Source organism: Pseudopipra pipra, chromosome 5 (assembly GCF_036250125.1).
Source record: "Pseudopipra pipra isolate bDixPip1 chromosome 5, bDixPip1.hap1, whole genome shotgun sequence".
Classification (NCBI taxonomy): Eukaryota; Metazoa; Chordata; class Aves; order Passeriformes; family Pipridae; genus Pseudopipra; species Pseudopipra pipra.
The window spans coordinates 59,134,283-59,153,175 of NC_087553.1; the positions used below are offsets into that span (position 1 = coordinate 59,134,283).

Genomic DNA, 18,893 nt, shown 5'->3' on the forward strand with positions numbered 1-18,893 from the left:
AGAAGATTATATTTCCTGCAGCAACCAGACTGAATATGCTGAGGTTTGGTCTGCATGTTGGTTATGTTCACTGTCATGAAAACGCATGAAAAGGTTGTTCCATTCTTTTGGCATGGGTGTAGTGCATTGTGAGTGCATTGTGAACAATGACACAATATTCATGGCTTGAATCTCAAGCCCACACAGATCACTAGTCTTAATTCTTAGGCACTTATGACTTTATTGCATGCTAAAGGAAGAACAAAGAACAAGTGGAGGAAATTCTCTACTGATAAACAACTGCTAAAATCTAAATCTGTTTAAGGTTTATAGACAAAAGCAACAATAACAAGTCAGCAATAGTTTCATGTATTTCTATCCATAAAGGGTGAAATCTGTTGCTTTATGAATATCAGCATTTAACATTATGAATAGTTCACAGCATGCCCATCTGGGCCTAACATTCTCAATGTTTAAATATCATCCAGCAGTTATGAAACTGTCTGAAAATGCTCTCCTGCTGATTCTGTAAATGCATTTATTTCTTGGTTCTTTTTTTTATATATTTAAATATCAGTATTATATCTCTACATTATGGGTTATTAGACCTGGAAATATTTGGAAAGTAGCTTCTTTTTGAATAATGTTCCTCAACTTCTTTGAAAAAGAAGAAACTTCTTCATAAAACTAATGAGTTGTTGTTTAAGTCTAAAATTTTCAAAATGGTATGCATCCAGATTCCAGATTTTTACCAGCTCGGGATATGTAGTAGCCACCTCTTAATCAAACTGAAATTAAATTAGGTTTCTAATTCAATTTTTTGAGCTTGATAGGCTCTTAAAATCAGAAAAAGGAATTGTGCTTATTTAGCCTGACTTTTTACACAACTGTCATTTAGTGATTGCACTTTAAGTGAGAATATATCTCATTAAAAAAAAATTAGTCTTGATTTTCATACTTTTAGCAATGAACTGCCGAGTGATCCTTGGCAAACTTTTCCAGTAGTTAATTTCTCAACTTTAAAATGTGCAGAATTTTTGTGGTTTCAGTTTTCAGACACTGGGTTCTGTCATAATTTGTTTTCCTAGACTGAAAAATCTTCTTTTATCTCATAGTTGTTTCCTGTGGCAATACCAAGAGAGAAATTCACAGAAAATAACTTAGTCTACATGCAAATCTAGATACCAATCCTCCCTAGATTTCTTCTTTTTTGAACAGTCTTTCTGTGTGTCCCCTCCCAGTTCCTCGGGCACTCCCTGTGTATTTGCTGGCAGGGTACTTGCTCATAGTGTGAGAAACAGACAAAGCTTTAGCGGTGTGCAAGCACTGCTCAGCAACAGCTTAAACAACCCTGTGTTATCAGCACTGCTTTGGTCACAAATTCAAGACATAGAATAGGAGTATGAGCTGCTAGGAAGAAATTTAACTATCCCAGTCAAAACAAGTATATTTAAGAATTACCAGTGTTAATCAGATTATATTGTAATAGGTATATGTAGAAAAAACATATACTTTCCAAAAACCATGATGAATGACAAGGAGTAAAAGTGGTAACTGGATATGACATCAAATAAAGTACAGATAGCAAAGGGCATAAAGAGTTATAGAATGAAAGATTTCTATATGTAAACTCTGAGTTACTGTGAAGCCAAAGAGAGGATATTCCAATATATATCAAGTAAGAAGGGCTAATAACAGATGATCTGAAGAGGACTTAATGTCCCTTCTGATGCATTTTTATTAAAAAGGTCAGCTGTGATCAGATAGATAACACGACTACCATCAGTAGTGATAGATCAAGAATTAGGAGGTAATAAAAAAATATTAGGTTAGAGATTACTCAGGTTAGATGATATCAACTCTTTTGGGTATGACAGTAGTTATGCCAAGGAAAAGGATCCTATGCTTATATTGCTTGAGTACATGTGGCAGTAGTTGTGAGTGCCAAACAACAATATGGGTATCACAGCTGTTTACAGCAGCAGATTTAAGAATGTGTTAATTAGCACTGCCCGTGAATTAGGAGTAACTGCAAGTAAGTGCTGCCACACGTGATAGTTTTCACCCTAGGCCTTCCTGGAGACCAGCTTGTAACCAGGAAGGAACTAGGGTAATGACTTAGGAAGTATTCCATGCTATTCCTTTCCGTAACACAACATATAAAAAGGCACAGATGAGAGAGTTCACTCTCTTCTCTCTTCTGGTGGCTGAAGGTGACAGGTCTCTCCATAGATGGGCTTTGCTTATATAGGGCAGGGCCTGCTGCTCAGACCTGCTGTTATCTCTGGTCTCTCCGGGAGGCACGGAGGGAGTTGGCTGCTGCCTTGCACGGCTCTGCTGTCCCGATCAGGGAAGTATTTAATTAGTTTTTATATTTATTGACTAGCTCTCTATTAACAGGTATATTTAGGACATATTTGGTTTTAGGTTTCTTTTTATCCCTGTTTCCCCCTCCTTTTTCCTTTTTTCCCCCCTCGGGAGCTCCCTGTTGTGGATAATATATTCAAGTTTTATATATATAATTGTAAATATATATTTTTGATAGAATCCCGTTTCGTTCAAACTTCTTTCAGTTTTTTTCTGTGGTTTGTTTTTTTCCTCCCCTCTCTGAGAAGCAGGCCTTGTTGTCAAGTTTTGGAGACTTGGCAGGAAGCCAGCTCGAAACTTGCACATCACATTAATTTGATCTTTAAAAAAATCCCCAAATGAGTTGCTATCTTGGCAGAGTAGTAGCAACCTTTGAACAGGTGTTTAGATCTCCATTAGTATATTTTCACTTAAATAGTTCCTGATGAGCCTAGCTGAAGATGGTAAGTATTCTTATAAAAAGTAAAGAATATTTTGTATTCTGTGGATATAAATTGTGGATAAAACTTTGGAATAGCAAGTTTTCTAATTCCAAAATCCAAACCAGATCAGGAACAGTTTCTGTGCTGAGTTTGATATTGTCCATTCAAACTCATATAAGTGACATTATTGTGGCTAAGTATCATCTATATAAAGCAGCTTTCCGATTCACAGCTGAAAACGGAACAACGGGAGAGGGTTTTATTCTTAGCAGCTATATTATTGATCCAATTGATTTTAGAACAGCTTTCATAGCTTGGCAGAAGTCAGACAGTACTTAACAGAATATTGTCACTAGCATTCATAGAATGATACAATACTTTTAAGATAAATTCTTGTTTAAAAGTTTTAGGCAAAGGTCCCTGAACTAAAGTAGCATGGTTTCTTTCAAATACTGTTCTTGTAACATTTCCCTCTATCCACAGCATTTTCTTCTTCCTTTTTTTCCCTCCATGACTACTTTATTGCAGTATTATCATGTCCTTTTCGTTGCCCTTCTCTTCACTCAGTCCTTCCAGTGTTCCAGAATATATCCTACTTTTGTGCCCACACACTTTGCCAGATTTATGATGATATCCATTTCTAAAGGTTAGCTACCTTTTAGGATATGTAGTGTTACACTCAAAATCTTGGTAAGGGCAAAGAGGAAGCAAACCTTATATATAAATGAAGTCATGAATTTTTTGTTCGTATTATGGAAATCTTAAGAATTTAGCCATTATTAGTCTAGAGCTAATTGTTAAAGAAAGAAGAATAATGAAGTTGAAATAGTTTTATATGCACTTGGTGTTTACCCCTATTCCCGGTGTTATTTTTGTCCTTTCCCTGCTCCTCTGAGTTCTAATATTGCCAGGTTTAATCTACTAGGGTTGAGGGTGTTGTGGAAAGTCAGTAGAATTTGGGCTTGTTTTCCAGAAGTAATGTGATACTGATGGTTTCTTCTTCCTCCTCCAGTACCTGCTCCGAATAATTTTTAAGTTTGCTTAAATGTTTTTATGTCTTTCTTTGTCTTCATTGGTTTGCAAACCACATTACACCCAAACTTACTACATATGTTGCTTTTTCTGTATGTTTGGTACCATTTTTTTGTTTTCCTTATTACCCCTCAAACCAGCTTTTTCTAGCTCCATGTTTGCACCTCTGTGACTGATTGTTGCTCAGTTGCTTATAGCTTTGCAGTCCCCAGTGCTAAGGCTGTGCTCCATCTCTTACCATCCCAGTCCCACACTCCTATGTGCCACATTATGGATCTCCAGCTCTCAGCCTTCTGCTCTCATACAGTCTCTATGTTACACAGAATAATTGTTCATTATTACACTTATATAAAACTATGATTGAACCATCCAAATATAAAGTGTTAGAGGAAACTCTGCCATACTGGATCCAACAATGTGAGAGAGAAAAGACTGCTGCAATTCCATGCCCCAAGGTGTAATTATAACGAGCCTGAAAATGTATTCTCACTAGGCACATGCACATTGAGCGCAGGTACACATCATCCATTTTTTTGTATTTGGCCACACAAGTAACAGAGAGGCACACAGAGCACTGATGCAAACACAGACAGCAGCAATGGCCTCATCCTGCTCCCCTCTCTGGCTGAGCTGGATGGAGATATGGTAGTAGGAGTATATATTATATCACAGAATATGCTGAGTTGGAAGGGACCCACAAGGATCATCTAGTTAAACCCTTAGCCCTGCACAGAACAATCCCAAAAAGTCACACCCTGTGTCTGAGAGTATCATCCAAACTCTTCTTAATCTCTGTCACACTTGGTGCTGTGTCCACTTCCCTGGGGAGCCTGTTCCAGCACCCAATCGCCCTGTGGGTGAAGAACCTTTTTCTAATATCCAACCTAAACCTCCCCTGACACAACTTCAGGCCATACCCTTGAGTCCTATCACTGGGCATCACAGAGAAGAGACCAGTGCCTGCCCCTCCTCTTACCCTCAAGACGAAGTTGTAGACTGCGGTGGGGTCTCCCCTCAGTTTCCTCTTCTCCAGACTAAACAGACCAGGTGATCTCTGCTGCTCTTCATATGGCTTCCCCTCAAGGCCCTTCATCGTCTTTGTTACCCTCCTTTGGATGCTCTGTAACAGCTTAATATCTTTTTTTATATTGTGGTTCCCAAAACTGAACACAATATTCAAGGTGAGGCCCTCCTGGCTGCCAGGGCACTGCTGACTCATATTCAACTTGCAGTTGACCAGGACCCACAGGTCCCTTTCCATGGCACTGCTTTCCAGCATCTCATTCCTCAGTCTGTATGTACATTCTGGGGTTCCCCATTCCAGGTGCAGGATCCAGCACTTTCTCTTGTTTATCTTCATATGGCTGGTGATTGCCCAGTCCTCTAATTTGTGAAGGTCTCTCTGCAGGGCCTCCCTGCCTTCGAGGGAGTCAACAGCTCCTCCCAGTTTTGTGCCATCTGCAAACTTTCCTAGTATCCCTTCCAATCCTGAGTTCAACCCTTTTAGGAAGATGTTGAAGAGCACAGGGCCTAAGACAGAGCCCTATGGAACCCCACTAGTGACACGTCACCAGTCTGATGTCACCCCATTCACTATTACACTCTGCGATCAACCCATGATTGCTCACCCACCACATGATGTGAACATTTAGTGTGAGTCCCTCAAGCAGCTGGCTTGATACACCCAGCCTGACCAGCTGCTGTCCTTGGATCCCAGTTTCACTGATTGCTAACACCTGGACATACAAATCCCCAAGGTCACAGTACCATGGTCCTAACCTAGCTGTTGGTGCAAAGCATCACACACACAGAGAGATGTTCACAGCTCTCTGGTCTCATAGACAACCTGTACTCTCACCCTTAGGGAGCCATAGATGCTCTCTCACACATAGAGAGACACACAGATACCCACACACGCCCTTGATCCCAGGCCATTTCACCTTCCTGCTGGCTCCTTAAGCTTGATTTTCACTAGTGGTCACACACTCAACTTGCACACCTACACTCACTCCGGTTGCTGACACCACAAGCCCATACACACACAAGCACATGGAGCGAAGAACCTCTTACTAGGAAATAATTGAAGGAATTTAACAAGGAGACAGAACGTACTGCAGCGATCAGGGCCAGGGCATGGCCAGAAAGTATACTGATCAGCCCCTGCTTTCATGCAAATAAGACTCTTCCCTCATCCCTCTGTTTCCCATACTTGTTTCCCCCAAAATCACCTAAATGCCTCCCTTTTCTTGCTTTTTGTTCCTCTCCTAAACATGCCTTATAAAATTTTGTGTAATCCCAACATCCGGTTTTTCTGCCTACCATACTGTGTCCTACACCCCTTGGTAGAAACTCACCTTAGTTCAAAAGGTACAATGGAGATCTGGTCCTAATAACTTGTCATGATGGGTTTCACACCAGAACTGTGGGGCTGAGGCTTGGCTGGGAGGGGTACATATAGGGTGTCCCTTTCTTTGAGTCCTTAATTCGGGTTCCTCAACCCTCTGCCATTGTGCCCTTGTTCTCTGGATTTGTAGAGATGAGGTTTTGATGGGCTGATGGCTCCCTGGCAATGGGCCTGGAAGCAGCCAGCGTGGGCTCCCTGCCTGCCATTTTGCCTCTGTGTTCCTTTGTGGGTGTGCAGATGAGCTTTTATCGCACAACCAACAAAAAAACCAGCCACTGTCACCTGCTCAGTTAGATAAATTGCCATCATAGATAAACCACGTGAAACAAAGATGAAAGTAGGTCAAGAAAAGTTCAGACACAGCAAGAGTGCCAGGCCTTAGTCCTTTGGGGGTACAAAGCTTACAGCCTGCTACTGTCAAAGGCTGTGCTGTATTACAGAGCTATGTAGTTACCATTGCCAGTTAGCTGGTATACCAGGTATACCAGGTGATAGCTGGCTTTAGGCCACATGAGGCATGGTGGCACATTTGAAAGCTGTGCTGCCATATTTTCAAACTAGTTGGTTAAATGTGGCTCAAGAATGTGTGGAAAATCTAAGGTAAAATTATACATCTCAATGGCTGATTGGATGTCAATTTATGAAAAAAAAATTATATACCCTGTTAGGCTGATTATATGAAATCTTGGGACATCACCTTGAAAATACAGGTAATGGGTAATCTGCCACTATGCTTTAATGCATATAATAATCACAGGCAGGGCCAGTTTCTTTTATTTGTATTTGTCTCTCCATCTTCAGGCAGTGAGAAGAATCTGGTCACAGCAGAAATTTTGTTACTAGTATCAAAAGGAGCAACGTTTCTACAGAGTTTAGGGAACACAAAGGTCCCAACCCAGGTTTCTGACTAGTAAGAGCAGCATAAGGCAATAAATTGGTTATCAAGAAAGAAAATCCACTCTAATTTTCTGTTCCCTATGTGGAAAAATATACTTTGTTCTATCTTGTGGTAAAAAGGTAGGGATGGGGAGAAGTCAAAGGAAAGAGCTTTTCCTTTTTCTTTACTGCTTCTGTGAAATTTAAATTATTCATTGCCCTTTCAGGTACAAAATTGTAACTCAGCATAAGGGATAAGGGTTGAAATATCTAAGAATCATTTGCAATTTTTTTTTAACTGAAAATCCCAGTGTTCGTTTATGATGATATTATGAGCTGCAGTGAGGTTCTCAAACATCATTAATCACTACAGATGGCTACAAACCCATTAAATCTTTTAAGCACCTGTTTGCTTATCAAATGCTCACATGGTAAGCTACCCTCTGGTTCACATAAGTACATTAGTTTTGGAACATATAATTAGCTTACAATAACTGTACTTGTGCTAATTGCCAGTCCCCTGAAAGAAAGAAGTGGAACCTGTTGACTAGTGGGGGTGGCTAGGACTTTAATACAGAGCGTCTAGACTGAGCAACAGGGCTTGATGACTTGTAAAATGTTTGTCTTATTTCTGGTAAGCCTGGCTGAATTCCGCAGTGAGTATCTAAGTGAAATAGCTTGATTTTCTCTGCCATCAATCACAAGAGAACACCACCACACATAATTTATCACAATTTGTCTCTTTTGAAGAGAGCTTCGGGATGAAAATAGCATAAAGACCAAATTATTTCTCACTCAAATGTGTTGCACCGTATTTGAGGATGTGGTGTTAGACAGAAATTGCAACCTCTTGTCATACATCAAGTCTTATCAGTATGAAGCTCTGCTAGAGCACACACAAGAGTGCTCACTTTCCTGGAAGTATTTGGTGGTAATATCATTTATTCCCAAAGTAGTAGCCTCCTTATTTGGGATGGTAGGGTTTACTCCATCCTGTAGAATGGTTAAATTAATCAAACAAACAGACAAACAAACATATAATCAGGTAAGTGTACACCATACTTGATGAGAGGGTTATTTCACTAAGAGATTTCTGTGGCATATATGCAGCTTCACAATAAAGACAGAAAAATTCTTAACCTGTGTAAATCCATATATTTTTTGCTAGAGCTATGCATATTTCTATAATTTTTGAGTATAACCTACAATTTTCTGATTGCAGAAATCCAGATATGGTCTGAACAGCTGTATTCTGATGACATACTACAGAAAGAGTGCCATATGAGCAGTCAGATGTCATCTTGACAATACTGAATACTGATCAGCTTTTTTCATAAATTATTTCCCAAATGTCTGTCTCTGTGTACTGTCATTGTACATACTTGTATATAATCACATCAGAGAAAACATACTAAAATTATGACTAGAACCTTATCACAGTACCATGCTGTGAACTAGAAATGCAGTAACTTCAAAACGTATCTACCATAGCTGTATACCATAAGAGTAACCCAAACCATACTCCATTTATAAACTTCGATTTGAATTTGATTAATTAAAAAGTAGAAAAATTCTTCAATAAGTTTTTGCTTTGTTTTCTCAAATAGCTTTTCATGCCACAACATTCAAAATTTGAAGACTGAGATATGGTCACAATGCTGTACAGTCATTTTGCTGAAATTAATTAGCAGAAATTTTAATAATGGCTGCAAAACCTGGACTTGTTTCTAGGGCATTATTTATCTACCCATTCTTGTCCTTATTTACCTAGATACCAACTGCTCCCATTTCATTTGGAACACAGTCTGGATGATTGTCCAGATGCTATAATAAGGATATAATAGGCAGCATCATCAAAGAAGGTGAATTGTAAAAATCTCAAATGTCTACTACAGGTTTGTGAGTTGAAATGTGATTCTTCTCAGTCTGGTACTGCCTGAAGGATTTTACCAAAAGTTGACAGAAGTTTCCCAAAGTTGTACAAGTAGCTGACTAAAGTATGTGCTGTTGAGGAGAATGTTTGAAGTGATAGATTGAGATAAAAGATAGCTGGTTAATCGAAATTACTTTCAAACACATCTCAAAGAGGACTAAGCTGTGTAGGAATATAGAAAATATTGACACCCTGAATATAAGAGATTCCTGTTTTAATCCTGCAAACATTGGGTCCTTGAGAATTTTTGTTAAGAAAGTTTTTAAGCTCAGAGAGTAGAAAAATAATTTATAAAGTCAAAGGGCGGTTGGGTGGAAGCTTGATGCTTTATATATCCTCCAATCTCCTCTAGGCATTCAACATTAAAAAGTACATTACTTTATATCCTTCACTGTCTTACTCTCAGACAGAATAAAATTTAGGGATTTGATTTGTGACTTATGCATTGACCCTAGTAAATCAAAGGCTATGCCTTACAGATAAAGCTTGTTCCCCAAATCCATGGCAAAAAAATTGTTGTTTAATTATATGTATACCATAGTCTGACTTTGAAAAGTACTTGCAGGTAAAATCTCAACCCCTTAAATTGGTGTCAGTTCAACTAATGGGCCAGTTAATCAACTAATGGTTGTGAATTACAGGCCTTCTCCTGAGGTAAAACAGATTAACTATATCACGTAATTGACTAGTATGTATTGACACATTTTATTGGTGAGACTGGCCCAAAGTTTCCACAAAATTTCTTGGAATGCCTTTCCATTGGAGGAATATGAACAGGTAAAGGAAAGGAACAAATGGGACATATCATAATTCTTCTAGAATGTTAATGTGTTTCTCTTTAATACAATGTGATGTAAGAATAAAAATTACTGCCAAATGTGTTGATAATTAATCTAAATTTTTAGTAAGATTTTTTAAGAAGAGAGGATTGATCTTTCAAAACCTCATAACCTGGTTGGAGATTTTTATAAAGTAAAAAGTATATTATATAACTCAAATGAGATATTGGAATTATCAGCCATATTCTGTGAAATTGATAATAATTCTACTTAAATTTCTTCGAACTGCAGTATTTTTGCTTTAGTATGCGAGATTCTGAGTACTGCCTCTTTGTCTGGACTCCAAGATGCATTATTACATTTTAAAAATAAGTTTATTCCTGAACTGACAATAGTCTACCAAGATTCAGTGAATACCCCCATATCTGTCATTGAGAGGAACATGTTTGACGCAGGTAGCGCCCTCTGCAAGCTACAGTGTGGGATGCAGACTGAGGTGCAGATTGAGCTCTGGGTGGGAGGACGAGACAAGAGGCTGTGAAAAGCCAACCTCTGCATAACAAAGGGCAGGGAGACCTGTGCCACCATTTAGGTGAGCAGACACTGGGAGACACAGAAGGAGATGAAGACTCGGGAGGAAGAGTGAGACTTGTGCATGCTTGGATTGTGAGGGTATAAAAGCCCAGGTGTTCTTTTGCTGGGGGTCCCTCCTCAGAGGCAGCTATTCGAGCTGTTTCTGTGTTACTGCCCGGTCAATAAATGGCCTTTTGGAATGAGACATCTGAGACGCTGCTGTGGGAAACCTGGGGTCACACTATTAAGGAAATTTCCCAGTCTGACCATCCATGAGACTCTCTCAGTCACAATATCAACGCCAGAGATTTTCAGTGCAGGTACTGGAACCCCTCACGGCAGTGGTTCCAGTGAGCGATGGGTGCCCCACTTGACTCACAACACACCCCATTCACACGCAGCCAGACCAATCCTGCTTGTTGTGTATTGGATGCAGAAAGTCCAGATGAATACCTTTGGTAGTAGATTTCAACTAAATATCTCCTTAGTCCTTCTCATTTAAGAATTTTGTGACTGGTATGATATTGATGCTAGATTAAGTGAAGATATATTGTTAAACCTTTCTTGGAGATATTACCAAACATAAGTCAGAATTTAAAAAGTTGTTTTAAAAAAGTTTCTCATCTTCTGGTTTCAAGATAACCTTACTGTAAATCATTCTGTAAGGCCTTTGTTGAATTTATAACAAAGCAGCCTAAAATAATGTCACTAAAACAAGTTAAATAATAAGTCTTTTAACTGGCTTTAAAAAATCCCAGGTCTTTGCTATCAGAAAGAAACAGCTTCCCTCAAGATTGTTAAAGACTTAAATTTTACATGGCCTTTAGAGATTATTCTACAAAATTATCCAGCTTGCTCCAGCAAGAGTGTTCCTGTGAAGTGATACCTGATAATCTCTTTGACTATGAAAAAGGGCCTTTAGAATTTAGGCTTATATTTGGTGGACTTTAGAGTTCAAACCTGATCACACATTTTAATTATGGATGACAGCATTAGCAGATCTGCATGGCAGACTTTTAAAGAAGATTTAAATATATAGCATATCATTACAAGTGGTTGGAACATTTTCACCTGTATGACATTTTGGCAAAATACACTGGTGAAAGCCCTAGCGTTCCATAAAGACATAACTGTTTCCATGCAAATTTCAGCTGGAAAGTTTTTTGTTCAAGAAAGAACACTTTGTTGAGAAGAGTAGGATACAGCTTCGTATCTGGAGTACGGTCTTGAATGTTAAGAGTATAGATTTACACCTCTGCATTGGGATTGAAAAGCTCTGCTCTGCCATAAATATAGCAGTGACCTACAGCTGGGATTAATGTCCTACTACCTGATAAATCAGGTAGCAAAACCTGATGCATGTAAACAGTAATAAAAGGACACATGTAAAAAAATTGTCTCTAATTTAGATAGATTTTCTTTCTAAAATGTTGTGAATTGTAATCATTCTGTTTGTTTGGGGATTTGGTATTTTTTTAATGAAGAGCTGTCAAACAGATGCCAGGTGTAAATTATTGATGAGAGCTCAGATCCTCAAATATTGTAATGTTTCTACACCAAGAATTATTGTAAGTAATGAGTGTAAAAACACATGTAAAATTTAGCTTGCTTTTTCACCCTTTTCCAATTTAGCTGCACCAAATCTAATAAACCAAAATTACAACTATTCCACAGCTGATTGAATAAAATGTTCATGTAATGAAAAAGTGTCCATTCTTGTTCTGACTAAAGTCAATGAAAGGTTTTAAGTCAAGACTATAAAATTAATGAAGAATGTGTTTTTCAAAGTACAGAGTTATTGATAAGCGTAAATGAAAGTGCTGTCTCTGAAGTATGTATCTCATATAATTCTAAAATGTATTAACAAAAAAGTATTTTTAAAAAGTCTTTTTCCCAGGCTTCTTGATATGAAAAGACAGAAGATACAGTCCCTCTTGCAGAGAGTTTATGATTAAGTAGACCAAATAGATAAAGTATCGTAACAGGGAAAGAAAATGCTCAGGGGTCCTGATTCATCCCACCTATCTTCAGGCATTGCAGGTAAAAGTATATGTAATGGATGCTCCCTGTATACTCAGCAAGGAGAGAGAGGAATCTCCAGGGGGACATTCAGATCAAAGCTAAGGTATTTTTCTCTGGGGGTGCCTTTCTTTCTCATCAGTATCATAAGTAAAGAACCTGCGGCAAAGAATAGCCTAATTTAGGAATGTCTGCAGGTACCAGGATAGGAGATAATGGATATTCAGCCAGACAAAAGTCCTGGCTGTACAGATGGAAATAATGTCTCGGTTCATGCTGCAGGGTAGAATGTCACATGTTTCACAAATACTATGAATTGGCAAATATTACAAACCTGTCCAATTTTAAAGGGAACATGACCAATATGAAAACATATGCAAATATATGTCCTACTTCACAACAACTTGTAGTCTTACTGCTGGTTCAACAAATCCAAGTGCAAAGTGCTGAGAAGGACTTGGGGGTTCTGGTGGATGAAAAACTGGACGTGAGTGTTACACTCCAGATTAAACTGTAAACTGCCCAGAGTAGTTACATTTTTATTTAAGACTCTTCAAAAGCCTTTTGGTTCGTTATAACCTCTAATTAGCATCTGGAGAAAGAGTCACACACTCTTCTCTAAGAGAAATTATTTTTAATTTAGAGAGAAAAATAAGATATTTTGGCAAAAGGGTTTTACAGGAGTAAAATACAACCAAGAAAAGCATTTTACTAAAATATTCAGCACAAAAAAAAAAAAAATCCGCAGAAAACACCCACTAAAACCAATCAATATATTAGCTTTAATAAAACACAATTCATTGGTTTTAAGTTAACCACAAGAGAAGGAAAAGAGTAACAGGAGAAAACAGATTAAAAGGGGTAAAGGAAGAGAGAAGAAAGAGAGAAGGAGAGAGAGAAAGGAGAGGAGAATGGCTACCAACAAGATCCGATGATTCACATGGTGCCAGCTGGAGAGGGAGGAGAGAGAAGGAAGGCTCACGTGGAGTCTCATGTATTTACAGAGTTCAGTTTTCCCTCACAGGCAGGATATTCAGTCAGTGCCTTCCAGGCCAGAGTGAATCATAGAAGCATAGAATCAGCTGGGTTGGAAGGGACCTCTGAGATCATCAAGTCCAACTGTCGATCGACGACCACCGTGGTCACTAGACCCTGGCACGGAGTTGTGCTGTAACCAGTCACAGGCTGCAGGGGTGTGGTGTGGGCGGGCTGCCAGGCAGCTCTGCCTTGACTGACAGCCCGGCTGCAGGGCCTTCAGCTCTGCCATGTGCTCTGCGGGGGCAGCAGGCCTTGCCTTCAGCTCTGCCCTGTGCCCTCAGCACACGCCCTACGTTCAGGCCTTACCACGTTCCTGCAGGTCCAGGCCCAGCCCTTCCCCACACGCACACACACACTCACAGTGAGTTGGTTCTGACCCATATCGATAATTCATTGAGGTTCGGATCCAGGATCTCACAATGAGCCAACCATGTGCTCTCACAGCTCAGAAAATCAGCTGCGTCCTGGACCACATCAAAAACAGAGTGACCACCAGGTCGAGGGAGGTGATTCTGGCCCTCTGCTCTCATGAGATCCCATCTGGAGAACTGCATCCAAGTCCGGAGCCCTCAGTACAAGAAGGACACAGACATGTTAGTGTGGGTCTAGAGGAGGGCCATGTAGACAAGCAGAGGGCTGGAGCACCTCTCCTGGAAAAACAAAATGAGACAGCTGGGGTTTTTCAGACTGGAGAAGGCTCCAGAGAGACCTCACTGTGGCCTTTCAGTCCTTGAAAGGGGCTTATAAAAAAGAGGGAGAGGAACTTTTTACAAGGACATGTAATGATAGGACAAGGGGGAATGAGAGATTTAAATTAGATGTTTGGAAGAAATCTTTCACTCAAAGATTAGTGAGGCACTAGAAAGTAGCTGCCCAGAGGAGTTGTGGATGTTCCATCCCTGGAAGTGTGCAAGGCCAGATTGAATATGGCTTTGAGAAACTTAGTGTAATGGAAGGTGTCCCTGCCCATGACAGTGGGGTTAGAACTAGATGATCTTTCAGGTCCTTTCGAACACAAACCATTCTGTGATTCTACGATTCTATGATATTTCTTGAGGACATGAAAAATTACAAGCTTCTATAACATTTTTTCGTTAAAAATCTTTCTCCAGGTGTATGAAAATATCCCCAGAACCTATGCAAAGGAAGAGGAGGGACTGTGATTTTTGCTGCCCTTTCCTTCTCCTCAAAGCTCAGGTTTCTACCTTTCAATGAATTATTGGACATATGTGGTTGCTATGCTTTTCTCCAAATTATTTACCCTTTCTCCTGCTTCTGTCTCTCTGTTCCATATGATTTATTGGGTCACTGGCTTCTCTGTACTGAAAATGCCACCAGAACCATCCTAATTAAAGGACTGAGTCATGAACAGAAAAGCAAAGTGTAAAATGAAGATTTCAGCCCAACATCCATAAACATTGTGGACAGGCAATTTCTCTGCAAGTATTTATATCATCACTCCCTGCATTTTCCAGAAATAATTATTTCTCCTACTTTTGAATAATTGTCCTTTCTTAGTAACAGGTTATCCTCAGGTGTTAATTAATGAGATAATGCTAAAGATGGATTTTTTTCTTCTAGGGTTTTGAAATATATTTTGAATACAAAGAGATTTGAGATGTTTCTTCTTTTAAAACTTGTACTAGGAAAGCCCTAATGCTCTACTGATTCATGATTTTCACTGGCCTTTAAATAAAGTAAAAACTCTGCATACTTTTCTCTTTAACCTGTGTGAATATGCACACACATATACAAATATATATACATCTATATTACTCCAATAGCTAGATAATAACAGGTATAATATTCATATAATAAAATAATCCATGGAAATACTTATTACTTTAGAAACAGCAGCTTGTGGAAAATAATTTTTGATGCTTTTTAATGTCTTAATTTTATTAGCATCTCTTGTCTTTACCTGTGCATTACAGTGTGTTCTTACTATGAAATGTATTCAGGACAATATATCACTTAAATATGAAGAATATGTAGATGATTGATTTTATGTGGTCATGGTGAGATGAACTCAAACAGAGGGTTATGCCTTGTAGCTGCAGAAACATATTCATTCTAACACAACTGACCCCAAAATACATTCAGCTAAAATTTGCAGCTGCTTCTTATTGCTTAAATTCCATAGAAAGATTATGGTAGATTGTGCAGTTTTCTCTCCCCCTTTCAAGTAGCATAAGCATAGGCTTAATGCAAACAACTAGTCAAACAGATGAATAAAATAATAAATCTTCACTGGATTAGGAAATAGTTTTCTCTATTGCTTTCCTATTTTTTATTTTCAGCCAACTGTACATGTTCATGTTTTGTCTATGGATGATAGCCTTGGGGGACAAAAATTGTAGTCTACCAAGACACAGTAGTAGATCTTGTCTGTGTTTGGAAAGATTTATCCAAAGCAAATGCTAAAAATGAGAAAAACTCCTTCTAAAACTTTGTCCTCACATTAAAATTTTTCTGATGAAGGGATGGAAGCTTCTGTTTACAATCATCTCCTGTATAAAATGAGAGCACTGAGGCCATTTCCTTTCTCCATCTTTAAGAAAGAGGATTCTCAACATCCTGTATCAATTTTTGCTGGTTTTGCACTATTGTGGTTCTATACATCTACCAATTGCAAGAAGGAAGGATACTGATATGTTGTGATGATCTTAAACTTTCCCGTTATCCTGCTGCCTTCCACTGAAAAGCCAGAATAACTGCATTTAAGGAAATTCTTGATAGAAATTTAGTAGAATAAGCTTGAGTCTATTTGTCTGACCTGGCTTAAAACTCAATATAGGAAATACAACATTTATCCCCTAAAATGGTATTTTACTTGTCATTTCTTAAATATAACTCATAGCTGAAGATTTGTTGTCTGCCTGTCTTCATTTAACAAACTATGCCCTCTGTTTATGGCTTTACAAAATGTAGGAGCTTGTTGAGTGAATTTATATGTGAGACAAATTCTGATAAATTGATCCATAATACTTAGCTGATTTGGTTTTAGTTGCTAAAAACATTACAATAATTTAATACTTTGACACTGTAATTATATTTAGCTCTAAGCTAAGTTTCCTTGTAGAGTAATAGGATTTCCATGAGATCTGTGCTGCCTAAGCTCTAGGTTCTTCCTCCTGAAAGGGTAATCCTGCAGAACTTTATGGAGATGGGAATTCACTGATTCTCTGCTTGCATAAGTGTGAAGAGTTTGGCTGTAAGTAAATCTGTCTGTGACACGAGAGAGAGAGATTGAGAGAGAGAGAGATAGATATAGAATGTGAAGTCCCTTGGGAAGCAGTCCTGAAGAGGGGAGAGCTCAGCAGAACTGCCATTTTGGAGTTCTGAGAGAGGAGACTTTGGCCTATTTAGTAGACTGGTTCAGAGAGTCCCCTGGGAGGAAGTGCTGAAGGTGAGAGGAGTCCAGGAAGGTTTGACAATTTTCAAGAAGGAAACCTAAAAGGTGCAAGAGCAAACCATACCTGTGTGCCAAAAGACACTCCATCAGGGAAGAAGACCAGCATGGCTGAACAGAGAGTTTTGGCTCAAACTCAGAAAAAAAAGGAGGGTCTAACACCTTTAGGAGAAGGAGCAGGCAACTCAGAAGGACTACCAGGATGTTGTGACCAAAGGACCAAAGCCCAACTAGAACTTACTTTGGCACTGTCATAAAAGATAATAAAAGAGTTATACAAATATGTTAGCAACAAAATGAGGACTAAGAAGGATCTCTACCCTTTATTGGATGTGGGGGTAAAGGAGGTGACAAAGGATGAGGAAAAGGCTGAGGTACATAATGCCTTCTTAGTCTTTAATAGCAAGACCAGTTGTTCTACTGTGTGTACCCAGCTGTTTGAGCTGGAAGAGACAGATGAGGAGCAGAATAAAACCTCCATAACCCAAGGAGAAAAGCTCAGTGACCTGCTAGAGGTCACACACAAGTCTATGGGGCCGGATGGAGTCCACCCAAGGCTTGGGGAAGCTGGAAAGCTGGTGTTAAAGAACCTGGAGATGCTGGTCAACAGCCAGTTGAACATGAGCCATCAGTGTGCCCAGGTGGCCAAGAAGGCCGATGGCATCCTGGCTTGTATCAAAAACAGTGTGGCCAGCAGGACTGTACAAGTGATTGTCTTCCAGTACTCAGCTCTTGTGAGGCTGCACCTCAAATCCTGTGTTCAGTTTTGGGCCCCTCACAACAGGAAAGACATTGAGGTGCTGGAGCATGTCCAGAGAAGGGCAACAAAGCTGGTGAAGGTTGTGGAGCACAAGTCTAATGAGAAGCGTCTGAGGGAGCTGGAGGTGATTAGCCTGGGGAAGAGGAGGCTCAGGGAGACCTTATTGTTCTCTACAACTACCTGAAAGGTGAAGGTTGGTCTCTTCTGCCAAGTAACAAGAGATGGGACAAGAGGAAATGGCCTCAAGTTCTGACAGGGGAAATTTAGATTAGATATTAGGGAAAATTTCTTCACTGAAAGAATTGTTAAGCATTGAAAAAGGCTTCCCAGGGATGTCCTGGTCTTTTAACTATCTCTGAGTCATGATCCTAGGATATAGTTAAAAGATGTGTGGATGTGGCACTTAAGGACATAGTTTATTGGTGGACTTGGCTGTGCCATGTTAATGGTTGGTCTTGATGATCCTAAAGGTCTTTTCTAACCTAAATGATTGTATGATTCTATGGTTCAATAGATAGATAGATAGATAAAGGCACACTGACATTTCAGAAAAAGCTTATCTTAAAGCTCATAATCTAATCTGTAACTGAAAGAAGTAGCATTACTAAAATGAAATACTTTTCAAACCATTTCTTCTGCCCCCATGGACACAGACATTGACTGAAATATGCATAGCCCCTTGTTCTGAAAGGATTGGAGAACCACCTGCTCACAGTGAAACTGTGGCATAAACTTCTGTTTCTAACACTAGTAGAGTAGGAAATGAATATGAAATCTAGTGGGCACTCCACATACATGAACACATACCTTTTTTTTGGTGCCCCAGGGTCTACTGTCACATTCTTTCAATCAGCTGTTCACCTGCAAAGTGCTTTGTGCAGAGTCCAAGCTTTTTCAGGCACTAATATTTTTGAGACACTGAACAAATTACAGTGGATTTGAGACTCAGATTATACACAGTAAAATCACATGATTAAAAGAAGTCATAATTTGTAACTATGTAACTATTGATTATCCAGCAATAAAATGTAAGTTATATGGATAGAATTCATACTGACCCTGCTATGTTTACATAGTTTGTGTTCTTCTGACATGACATTTCAGGGATGTGCTTGCATTTTAACAGCATTGTGAAATGCCACCATAACATGATGTGGAGTTATTCCACGGTGAAATGATTTAACAGAATAGCAACAAAAATAAAAATAAAGGATAGTCACAATGCTTGGCAAACCTGTAATCTCCAGGGGCCAGCCTCCTGCAGTTCTGCAGCAATCTAAACAATACCATAAATAAAAG

General features: G+C 39.1%; 1 long non-coding RNA gene across 1 annotated transcript; it reads left to right on the forward strand.

The window, feature by feature from the left end:
* The first annotated feature begins 13,150 nt into the window (after positions 1-13,150).
* On the forward strand, positions 13,151-16,287 carry LOC135414911 (uncharacterized). The gene is made up of 2 exons (XR_010430893.1): positions 13,151-14,015; positions 14,535-16,287. It is a non-coding gene; the product is annotated as an uncharacterized LOC135414911 (long non-coding RNA).
* The last annotated feature ends 2,606 nt before the right edge of the window (positions 16,288-18,893 follow it).